Here is an 11,456-nt window from a genome sequence, read left to right as displayed (position 1 = left end):
CAGATCCAGCTTCCTCCTACAGGTAACTGGTACCCTGAGTGTTGCACCTGGAGGTCCCGATCAGATTACGGTGCCACGTGGATGCAGTTACAAAGACTACTGCACCCTCAAAGCTCTTACTTAGGAACACGATGCTTTTGTAAGTCCATTGCAACTACCTGCTGCAATGAACTGTGTGTCCTGAGATTGCACTTGATCTTTCATTTACACCAAGGGAAACAAGACCAAAGAAATTAAATGAACTCGTGCTTTGATAGGTTTATCTGTTTTATTAGTTCAATAAAAATAAATGTTTGTTACATTTCCTGTTATTAAATATATATATATACACACAATAGCTTTTCACTCAAAGATACAAAATTAATAGAAATCAAAGGTTTCTGTTCATAATCTACTTGCGGAAAACAAATTCATAGCGGGACTCAAGCTTCACTGGATTCAACTATATGTTGTCTGCAGTGATGCAGATGAAAGGCATGAAACTATCATACACTCTGCAATGAAAAATTTGTCAAGTCACTGTCTTATTGGCTGACCTACAGGTTTACGGTTGATTTTTAGAAATTAATCTTTATCATACACAAGTTGTATTAGATTTAATGGGAAGGAGTGTATCACTGGATTTCGTTCTATTCCACGCCAGGAGGCATCCATCCTCGTGGTTGATTTAGGCACCTTTTTTCTTTGTTTGTCACTCAATTGTGAAAGGTGACACCACAGAGGATCAAGCTCTCGTCAAGTTTTCATCCTGTTCTTTCTTCCTCAAGATAGCCCACCTATTGCTTACTGGCCACCATTTTTCGAATTGTGTGATTTGCTAGGGCCAACTCCTGCAGTCTTTACACGAGGAAAATTCTCATAGACCTCACCGAGTGTGTATCCTACATAACACCCGCCAAAGACAGGGCTTCGCAAGGAAGTGCAAAATTGCTGGGATAATTTACTTTTCCTTTTGTTCCATACCAGCCCTTTCTTAATTCGTAAATCTACTTTAATCTGCATGGAGAATCTCGGCATTTTTGCATGAACACTTGTATGTTGGAAAGAAAGAACACAGTTACAGTAAGAGAAAAGAACACGGGTAATCAGAAGGAGGTTTGAGCATCACTCCTCGTTGGGATCATAGTGCAATCGTAAACTGTTAGAAGAGCATGCACTTGCTGTGGCCACATTACACCGTTTTCTTCTATTGGCTGTCAAAGCAGTTCTCAAGCTCTTTGCAGGGTAATGACACACCACTGATTCTCACTCTTGTGTCTTCCAGAGGACCAGGCAATAAAGAGATAGGATACGGCAAAAGCATCTGAAAGGAGAAAAGGAACCAGTGTGGCTCTAGTAGGAGATCTGCTACAAGTCAAAGACAAAACAAGAGCTGAAGTGAGGGGTGGAAGGTAACAGTATGATCACCAGGTGTCGAGAACAGAAGTGGACTGGGCAGCTGGACAGCACGTGTAGAGGCTGGAGGAAAGGATATGGGTGGTGGGCAACCTGCTGAAGGGAGCAGGCAACTTCCTACTGCATGTCTATGTAAGCCACGCCGCAGTTGCCACGGGGATGCTGCCACTTACAAATGGGCAGAAACAGGGAAAGAAGTACGTGGGTGCTATGAAAGGTTCGTTGGCCTTTGTCGGAGCCTACCTGTCTTTTATTATAATGTCTACTGCCCACTCTACTGCAGTTGTGCTGCTCCTGAGACCTCTCCTCTGAACAACTTTCTTGTTGCGGGGCAGGACACAACCTGCTCTGGGGTTCTCTCAGGGAACCGATAAATCCCTTGACAGAGAAGCACAGATACAGCAAGGCTGTCCTCAAGTTTTTTCATGTTAAAAAATAATACTGGTTATTCAACAGTGTTGCTATTTTTTATGCTACTCTGTTCAGAGAGAAAGGCAGTCCTCTGAGAGGCTTACAGTCTACATTTAGAAGAAGATGAGTCACAGGCAGGGAAAGGGACTCACTGGAAGGGAAAGAATTATACAAAGGTCAAGTGAGGGGTTTTGGATCTCTTGCTTACGGTCATCACGCATTCCTGGGCAACGGGCATATCCCCCTTTTCAGGGTTAATCCTGGTCTCCCCACGAGCTTTGCTAGTCTGTTCCCATTCCCCATAAGCTGCTGCAAAGCCCAAAGGAACACCCAGTCAGCTGAGCTGATGGAATAGACGGGCATTTTGAATGAACTCACACATCAACGTGCACACACATGTATATGAGGATACCTTGCCAAGGGCCCAGAGATCTACATTTCCACAGCATCTTTCATCAGTTCAGGCATGTAGTCAGTTCCAGATGACTGCAGATGCAATCTGGTTCAGGGTGGTGATGCAAGCTTCGATCAACCCACAACTCAGCTGTATTGCTCCATCGCATGGAAGGTGGCCAAACTGTATGGCAGATTGCAAGAGAGACAAAAGAGAAAGTATTTAGGAAAGCTGAAGGAGTAAAGACATGCACAAGTAAAAAAGCAACAGTAAATAAAAATGAACAAAACCCAAGGATGTAGGACTGCAGAGAGGAAGGCATCAAAAGGAAACATAAAGAAAGCAAAAATATGGCAGAGAGGCGAAATAAAATGCAATGAATAGGGGATAAAAGAGCACCCAGTAAGTTTTTATCAAGTTTTTCTGTGACTTTGCTGCCACAAGTACCTCACGAGCAATCACGCATCTCAGTGAGACCACATTCCCACATCTCGCACGTACACCCTCCCTCCTGCCCCGCTCTCCCAGTACCTGAGGAAGACACCTCTTACTACAAGCCCACGGATGAGAACCAAAGTCAGTTCGCACGCAGCGAGGTGTGCGGCCAGGGGGTCTCAGCACTTGGGAGGCCGCAGCGCTGGGATCCCCTCCTCACCCCGGCCTGCCTAGCCCAGCCGGCAGTGCCATCTTCCCTGCAGCAACCCTGAGAGCAGGATGGGGAACTGCTGGTTATCAGCGATGTGTCACTTTTTTCCTGCCACTGAGAAGAGGTGTAGTCATTTGTTTCATTAAATGGCATTCTTGTACCCAGCGCTAATTTTATCCCTTTACAAATATGTTTTTCGTTCTAGCAAGTCAAGTGCAGCTCTCCCTCCTGTACAGTCATTCTGCTCTCATGCCTCTCTTACCATTACTCACACTTATTGCAGCGAGGCCAGATTCAATAAAGGGCCTGGCTGTTGCGGTGCTGAGCACTGCAGTGTGTCTTTGCCTAAATCCACAGCCCCAAATTTAGACACCCTGCCTCGGTGCATGCTGAAGGCAAAAAGTAGAATACCTGAGAATGGGACCTACACTGCCCATTCCGTTAAGTGAAGAACTCTACAGGAACCAGTCGGACATGCCAATAAATCTCTCAAGACCCCTCAAAGAGCAGTGGATCCTAACGCTGGGGTGAGGCAAGATACCTTGTGCGGAATTCCCTGTCCTGAGCCTTTTCTTAGGCACCTACTCCATCCCCTTGCCGGGGTCATGGTACCCCTCCACGGCCACATGCTATTTAGCACTCACCCAGGAAGTCAGGAACCCAGTTTTCCCTCCTCTACCTGAAAGGGCTTGCACCAGCGAAGTGTCGCAACAGCATAGCACAGACGTGTGCTGGGTGAGGTGCCCTCAGCTGAAGCTGTTACACAGCACACAGAATAACTGGTTTTCCATCAGCCACAATGATGGGAGGGAAAGCCAGCAGGACTGGAGGGGCTGGGGCAGATGTTCTCAGCCCCATCCCGTGCATAAATATTAAGCATGTGTTAAAAGCAGTGTATCTGGGCAACTCTGGAAGCAGATCTGTATGTATCCTCACTCCTGGCATGCTCCCCAGTAAGCAGGGGCTCGGGGATCTATGTTTTAGACTCGGGCCTTGACAGCAGCAGCAAGCTGGCTCTCGCCCTCAGCCCTTCCAGTACTCCTGTGAGCCTAACACAAGGCACCTCAGCACTTGTGAAGAAGGGGCACCCAACTCACCCAGGCACTGGACAAGCACAAAGAGCTGAGCGTCCCTGCTCTGCAGAGCTTACAGCAGCAGGTTGAGAGAAAGGGATGGAACCGGTACCCTTAAGCGCCCTAATAAATAAGCAAGCAAGCACAAATTTTGATTTGCGTGTCTCTCCATCCTGCAATCACATGCTTTTGACTATAGTTTCTACAAGAAGGACAGGAACTTGCAAACACAAGTCAGCTTTGTAACACAGGTCTTGGCTTTGCAATGGAGTCACCCGGGCATTTTAGGTTACCACACTGTGTAACAGAGTAACACTCCTTGTTTCTTAAATAAACCTTGCGTGTCAGCACCCTGTCCTTCTGCTTCAGGGATTAAAGTCCCAAATTTCTCAACAAAAAAACACTCCAGGCAAATGTAGCAATGGAAGCTGAACAGAACCTGAAGCAAGATAGTAATTGGCTTCTTAACTAGGTGAGTCTACAGATTGTGAATTTGAGATGCAACACAGATGCCCACTGCTCTTCACAAGAAGGTCCGTTTGATTCCCCTTAAGAACAACAGGAAACAACGCAAATGGCACTACAAACTTCTAGTACTTTATACAGGGATTTTTCACTTTTACCTACTATGGATTAACAGGTGAGTCTCTTATAAAATCTCAAAATTCCTCTTTTTGTTGCCACTCCCCCTTTAGAGTTCTCAGAAGCGATTACAATGGGGAGCTCCAGATCCTCTCATTGTGCAAACCAAGGAAAGGCTTGAGTAGGCCACATGTATAAAGTTTTGGGGTTTTTTTTAATGACCAGCAATGCTGGAAATCAAATATTTCTCAAAAAATGTTCTAAGAGTTCTGCATGCTGCAAATCCAAATGCAGCATGTGTTTAGTGGAGAGACATAATATGGGCTGTGGCAACAGAAGATTAACCTTCCTCAATCCTACAGCCCACTGAAATATATTGATTTTGAGCTGAAAATATCATCTGTAGAAACAAAATACTGTGTTCTCATTGTTTAATCCTTGATGTCTCTGCTACCTAGTTTCGTAACTGCAGATAAGTGTTACAGATACTTGTCCACATAAAATGAGCGAAGTTCAGGAATGCGTTGTCCCTCACGCCACTGCCAACACTCAGGGTCACCTTGCATGATGCATTCACTTTCAGACTTAGATGATGGACTACATTTGATAATAAACCTTTGTCTCTTCATCTCTAACCTATTGTTCATCTACTGCACTGTTTTATATACACTCAACCCTCTTCCACTGCATCCTTTTGTGGAGTATACTGAATGTGAGATTGTGCCTATAGCCTTCCCTCCACCCCCTTCCAATGCATCTATTGTCCCTGACACAGCCCGCCTGGCACGAGCTGGTTCATATCCATGGGGCAGGAATCACGCGACATTTCCTCTCTTCCACGTAACTACTTCACCTCTTCCATATCCCAGTGGACCAGCTTTACCATCTTATAGTTTAAAAAAAAAAAAATCATCCTCCTCAGTGTCTCCTTGGAGATCTGCTTGCCAGACAGTTCTGGTGCCCCTGCCATAACCTGGTACTTTTAGAAGACTTTATCTTGGCCACTCCCAGTATTTCATGAACATGAATTATGCTTTGAAGAATGCCCATTAAGTACAACCTATCACCTCTAGTTTGTACACGAGGAAATGTGAGGGCAGGGAGTTCACCTGGGACCCTACCAGGGACAGAAGTTGAGAGCAAAAAAAAAAAATCTGTTTCCTATCTTTAACACCCAGTTATACTTCCATACTTCTTTCTTCAAATTCTCCAAAATTCTTTAAAATGTCCAGCTTTCAGACTTCCTAAAGAGTTCTACCATTAAAGTTTTAACCATTAAAGCTAGCATTTTAAAAACACCCTGGGAGATTCGGTCATTCCCAGGATTGTACATTGCTCCCCATTACAACAAGGATTTGGATCCCAAGTACCCGTCATTGCAGATGGCTGCATTAACCATCAGCTTCAGAGACATGGCACTGTACTCCCTCCTGCCCAAACAGTAACGGTTCTTCCAACATGCACACTTGCTGAGGCACGCACAGAATTTGAAGTTCAGGTTTCTGTGTCTCACACCCTTGAACCTCTCATTTTGTGAGGCCCAGCCGCAGCCAAGCTGCTTTATGAGAGCTGGCAAGACAAACCCCCTACCCAACAGCAGTGGGGGAGTGCTGTGCTGGTACTGCTCACCAGTGCTACGCTCACGAGGACCTTGGCAGGCAGGACCTGAGGTCCCCTCACAGTCAGATGGCACCTGAGCAGGTGATTTGGGGGGGGCTAAGCTTTATCTTTAGATGCTGAGGGGGCACCTAGATGCTCTGGATGGTTATAGGAAAAGAAGTATTAAAGGTCAAAACTACTTTGGGGAATTTATGGTAGTAGAATGTTGCCTTGCCCAAACAGGTGAGGTCTGGCTTCTGTAACTCGATGCTTCTTTGTGCTTGACTGGGGGGAGAGCGAAACTCATTTTGCCTTAGTAATTTAAACCAAGCTGTCATCTACCTGAATACTACAATAAGAACATTAGCAATCATTTGGACTCTCCTGCCATGGAAACCCTTGAGACAGAAATGACCACCACCACTCCAAAACAAGTGCAAACAATAGTTTTACCCTACTTACTTGTTAGTTATTCTGCTTTGATTAAATTTTGAGAGAAGATTCTGTATATGAAGGCACTGCAGAAAACAAAATAAGTAGCACCAAAAGGTGGCACTTCCTTCCATCCGAGGATTTTCACAAGTTGGAAAGAGACCAGTGGAATGCCAAAATTCCTACTTCTTCTCTTGCTATTTCTATTCCTACAGACGCTGCTGTAACAACAACATCCAAGAGCTTTTGTACCAACTGTATGACCATTTTAGAGGTGCTGAGCTTCTCCACCACCACCACGGAAGGAGCTTATTGTTATCTCTCCTTTGACTGTTTTTTTCTTTCTGGGAATAAGAGGAAGTAAAATCTGTAAGACCAAAGACACCGTAATAATGTCCCCACCCAGAAGGCCAAGGGTGTAAATCACTATCCCTCTGGAGACATCAATGAAAATCTGCAGATTTACAGCAGCAATGACCTGGTTCCAAAGCATCCCTACAAATAATAATTAAAAACAAACAAACAACAGCAACAACAAAGAACCAATCCAAAAAAGCTGCTGCAGGATGCAGTGAGCCATCCCTGTCCCGATCTACTGCTACCAAACCAAGTTCTGGCATACTTTCATTTTTTCCACTGTGTAAGTTCCTAGCACTGTTATATATTGAGCTTCTGCTATGTTTACTCATCAGCCAGCCATAGACAGCAAAGCAGGAATATCTGTGTATATGCATGTGTATACGTCAGTATACATGTGTACACATTCCTCCCAGACTTGTAAAAAAACAGCAAAATGGATTTGTCCTACTCTTAATAACAGCACTAACACCTTATTTTTGTTTAATATTATTAGCTGTTTTGCTTTTGTTATTGAATCACGCAAATGCAATTATCAACCTTATCACATGAATGCTTCTCACTTCCATAAATTTGCTCTGCCCATCAGTAGTAGTTCAAGAGGTCTAATACAGCACAAGAGAATGAAAAACTGGTGACACTAGTGGAAGTGCCTCTTTTTGCGGCAGAAAGCCTTGTAGGGTGACACGGGCAAATCAGGTCAGAAAATTCACTTTTGCTGTAGTCATAACGCTGTTTTCCCACCATTTCACTGGGAAAGTCCATGAATTCCAATTCAAAAAGGTCAAGAAAAGGATAAGATAAAGCACCTGTTATGAGCAGGGATAATTTTCTTTAAAGAATGAGACTTACGACAAAAGAGAAAAACATTTTTCAGGAATCCAGGTTAAATAATGACCAAGCGTGTTTCATGCCATACTCATAGAATCACTTTACGGCCGCATTTCTGCCCTGTAAGCTTCAAGATTCTGTCTGTAGCCCACATCCCACCATCTATTACAGCGGAAGTGTGCAAGAAACCATTTAGAGGTAATATATATTTCTTTTTTTGTCTTCCAAGTCTTTCATACTGTATCCTACCAAATAAACCTTCCATTTTCACATGACTTGTTCACCCCTAGGGGGATGAAGGAAGTTTAATCCTTATAATCCATTCACTCCTCTAGTTCAGCAACCAGTGAAAATGCCACTGGTAGCACTTAACGCATACACCGATGATTAGATTGAGTCCATCACTTAATTTTCTATTGGTCACTGAGTGGGAAGTTACCTCCTTAAAACAAATTCTTTCTCTTTGAATAACCCACAACAGTTGTGGACTGAAAAATAAAATTAAAATGGATGGCTGAGCAACGACTGTTTAACTCCCTGCTTTGCGGAGATTTCCCAAATAGCAAAAATGCCAAGCAAAAGCCTGAAATGTCTGCCTAGAGTATGGCAGCCCTGCTGAAAATCAATGTTCTCTAATTTTAAGGTTCTCTGTTAATCCTTCAGTTAATTCTTTAATTGCTCCACAAAGACTTCTACAAAGAGCCCATCCAGGAGCAAGAAGTCAGGCAGCACCAAGTGAGTACACCTTCAACCAAGCCATACAGTTTGTCCACTCTCAGTGTTAAAGTCAACGAGGTAAAGAACATCGCTTCTCTTCTGCCAGCACAGTTCAGAGTGTGCAGGGGATAAGCAGTTGATAACAAATATAACCAAACTACTCTGCTTCTGGTAAGGGCCCGAAGAAGAGAACTTGATTAATGGAAAAGGAAATTAAGATGACAAAAACCAGCAGCGCTTTCAAAATGGGCCCACTGTAAATGTACATATCCACCTCAGAATCCATCGTACCAATGCACAAGAATGCAGAATTAAGGGAGGGGATATCCAGGATTCCCGAGTCAAATTGCCCACTACTATGCAGAACCAAATGTTGATGTTCTTTTCTAGATTTATCAAACTTCATTTTAAAAGATATTTAAACTTCTTTCTCATTTGAAAATGCTCCATAATATTGGTGGTCTGATAGTTAGAACTCTTCCTGTAATTTCCAGCAAACTGCGCTCATTATCCCCTTTATATGCAGTTGTTTTGCTTGTTTACTCTAACCTTGAGCTCACATAATTATTTTCCTCCCCTATATAAAAACCGTGTAATCGTTACTTTTGTGTCTTTCCGCTAACAGTCTCTCTATTCCTCTTAACACCCATGTGGTCCTTTTCTGCATCTGTTCCATCCATCTGTTTGAACCCATTTATCTAAACGTGAGTGATAATTGAGCTCCAGACAAGGTCTCACTAACGCCATATATTTTGACATTAATATTTTCTATACCTACAGGAAATCCCTCCCCTAATCATTTCTAGGACACCAGCTTTTCCTTATTTTCCTCAGCTACACCACATAGCAGCACGCTATCATTCTGCTGCTGACTACTACACCCACAACCAATTCACCACTACAGTGATGAGCTCTTCTGGAATAAATTGTGATTAGCTTCTATTTGCATCGCTAAATCTCATCTCATTCTAGTAATCTCAGTTTCGATTCATCTTGTTGGTACACAGGATATTCCAATCCTCCTCTCTATTGATACAGTCCACCAGTTTTGTGTCATAAGATTTTATCATCACAGTTCTACTTTTTCACTAGTGTCACTATGGAAAAAATTAAATAATTTCTAATACAGTCTTTGAAAAATCCAATTCGCAGCCTCCTTTCTGAATCAGTTTGTTCGCTTTCCACCTATTACCTGCCAGTGCATTTCCAAGTCACCTTACAGCGTAATTAATCCAAATTTTCTCCATTTTATATAATTTCCTCACAGGGTACAATACCAAATACTTTCCTGACAATGGAACATGTTAGATCTAGTGCATTTCCTCCGTCTAGAAAATCCTAGCACAAGGTAACAAGTTAGTCTGGCACAGTCTGGTTTTGCTAAAACTATGTTGCATTTCATCCCCCCTTTCATTTTCCTCTGTGTCTTTTATTTTGCCCTTCAAAAACTGCTCTACAACTAAGTGCACTATGGCGATTAGATCAGGTCATCTGTATTACAAACCTTGTTTTCCCATTGGGTACCCTCAACTATTTGGCCCCCTTTACACGTAGCTTCCACTGCTTACATAGTATTTAACGTTAGATTGTACATTTTTGGAAAGGGGATATATTGTATTTATTGTGCTAATGCACTTCCATTGCCAGTGAAATAAGAAAACAGAATCCAGTAAAATTAATTTCCTATTGAAGAACTGGAAAAGCAATGGCTCTTTTCAGATGGGAATAAAGTGGGCCATACGCCAGTAAGTTTAAAACACATTGCAATACGTTATTCACATTTTCCTTCTCTTGAACTTTTGTATTTTACTTCGTACTGGACTTACTGATTTTGTATCTCAAGTCACCTTCAACAGCTTAACTCTGCAACTCCAAACCACCAGGGGTTATAAAGCAGGCACTCAGACACTTACCCCTTTTTTGTGCCTACCCATCAGTTTCTTTCATAAGCGTATCAACTTTTTTTCCTCCACTACAGCAATACCTTCCCTAAAAAAAAAAAAAATTAATTTCTTTGCTATCTTTCTTCCGACAATTACACCCATCTGTATATACTTTAAGGACTCTGCTTCAGGTGATGATCACTGGCAAAATCTGACATGCTTTCTGACACAAACATAAAAATGTTTGTAGATCTCCTCACATACCTCCTCTCAGAGCTGAACTGTAATACGTGCAGTAGAAAACAAACCTATTGTGGCATACTTCCCTTTTTAGTTTTAGAAATAACACAACAGTGTTATTTCCTTTGCACATCTCCATTCATTAGTTAATAAATAAATTATGTTTTCTTCTGCACTTCAAGAGGATTGCTGTTACCAAGAAAAAGAAACTACCTAACAAGAATTTTTCCCCTTCCATCCCATGAGAAGTTTAAGCATGCTCAGCTCCAAGTTCAGCTAACTGCTGATGGATGGCACCACTATCTTTCAAGATTTGCTTTCAAAGACTAGGGAGGGAAAAAAAAAACCAAACGAAATTTACCAAATTCACTTCAGAATTATTTATTTCATATACTGTCATTTATCATTCCTTTCATACATAAAACAAGGTACCTCCAGCTAATTAGCAAATGCCTTTAAAACATCAGAACGTTTAACAAGAAGCGGATTTTGCACTTTGGGCTCACTACTAGCACAAATTAAGTTGACATGTAATATTTTTCCGCCTTTTTCTTCCCTCCCCACTTTGTCCTCAGAGAAAATACCTTGCTATCAGGTAGACTACCAAGTCCTGTTTGCTTCCTGGGTTTGTCCCTCCATAACTTCAACACGTGTCAGCACCTTCACGCACCTTAATTCTTCCCTTCACGTTACACTTTGGGCTCACTACTAGCACAAATTAAGTTGACATGTAATATTTTTCCGCCTTTTTCTTCCCTCCCCACTTTGTCCTCAGAGAAAATACCTTGCTATCAGGTAGACTACCAAGTCCTGTTTGCTTCCTGGGTTTGTCCCTCCATAACTTCAACACGTGTCAGCACCTTCACGCACCTTAATTCTTCCCTTCACGTTAAAAA

At 42.6% G+C, this 11,456-nt stretch overlaps 1 long non-coding RNA gene across 2 annotated transcripts; it reads right to left on the bottom strand.

Annotated features, from left to right (window-relative positions):
- Positions 1-311: 311 nt before the first annotated feature.
- On the bottom strand, positions 312-11,450 carry LOC118453235. Of its 2 annotated transcripts, none has more exons than XR_004843146.1 (4): positions 11,345-11,450; positions 6,563-10,426; positions 2,219-2,383; positions 312-1,303 (listed from the first exon to the last, which is right to left on the bottom strand). It is a non-coding gene; the product is annotated as an uncharacterized LOC118453235 (long non-coding RNA). The 2 variants fall into 2 exon arrangements; XR_004843145.1 differs by lacking the exon at positions 11,345-11,450 and adding an exon at positions 11,145-11,245.
- Positions 11,451-11,456: the final 6 nt, after the last annotated feature.

The sequence above is a fragment of the Egretta garzetta genome, unplaced genomic scaffold (assembly GCF_000687185.1).
Source record: "Egretta garzetta isolate BGI_Z169 unplaced genomic scaffold, ASM68718v1 scaffold329, whole genome shotgun sequence".
In the NCBI taxonomy this organism is placed as follows: Eukaryota; Metazoa; Chordata; class Aves; order Pelecaniformes; family Ardeidae; genus Egretta; species Egretta garzetta.
The sequence above is the reverse complement of the archived record's forward strand: the minus strand, read 5'-3'. Positions and strand labels throughout refer to the sequence as shown.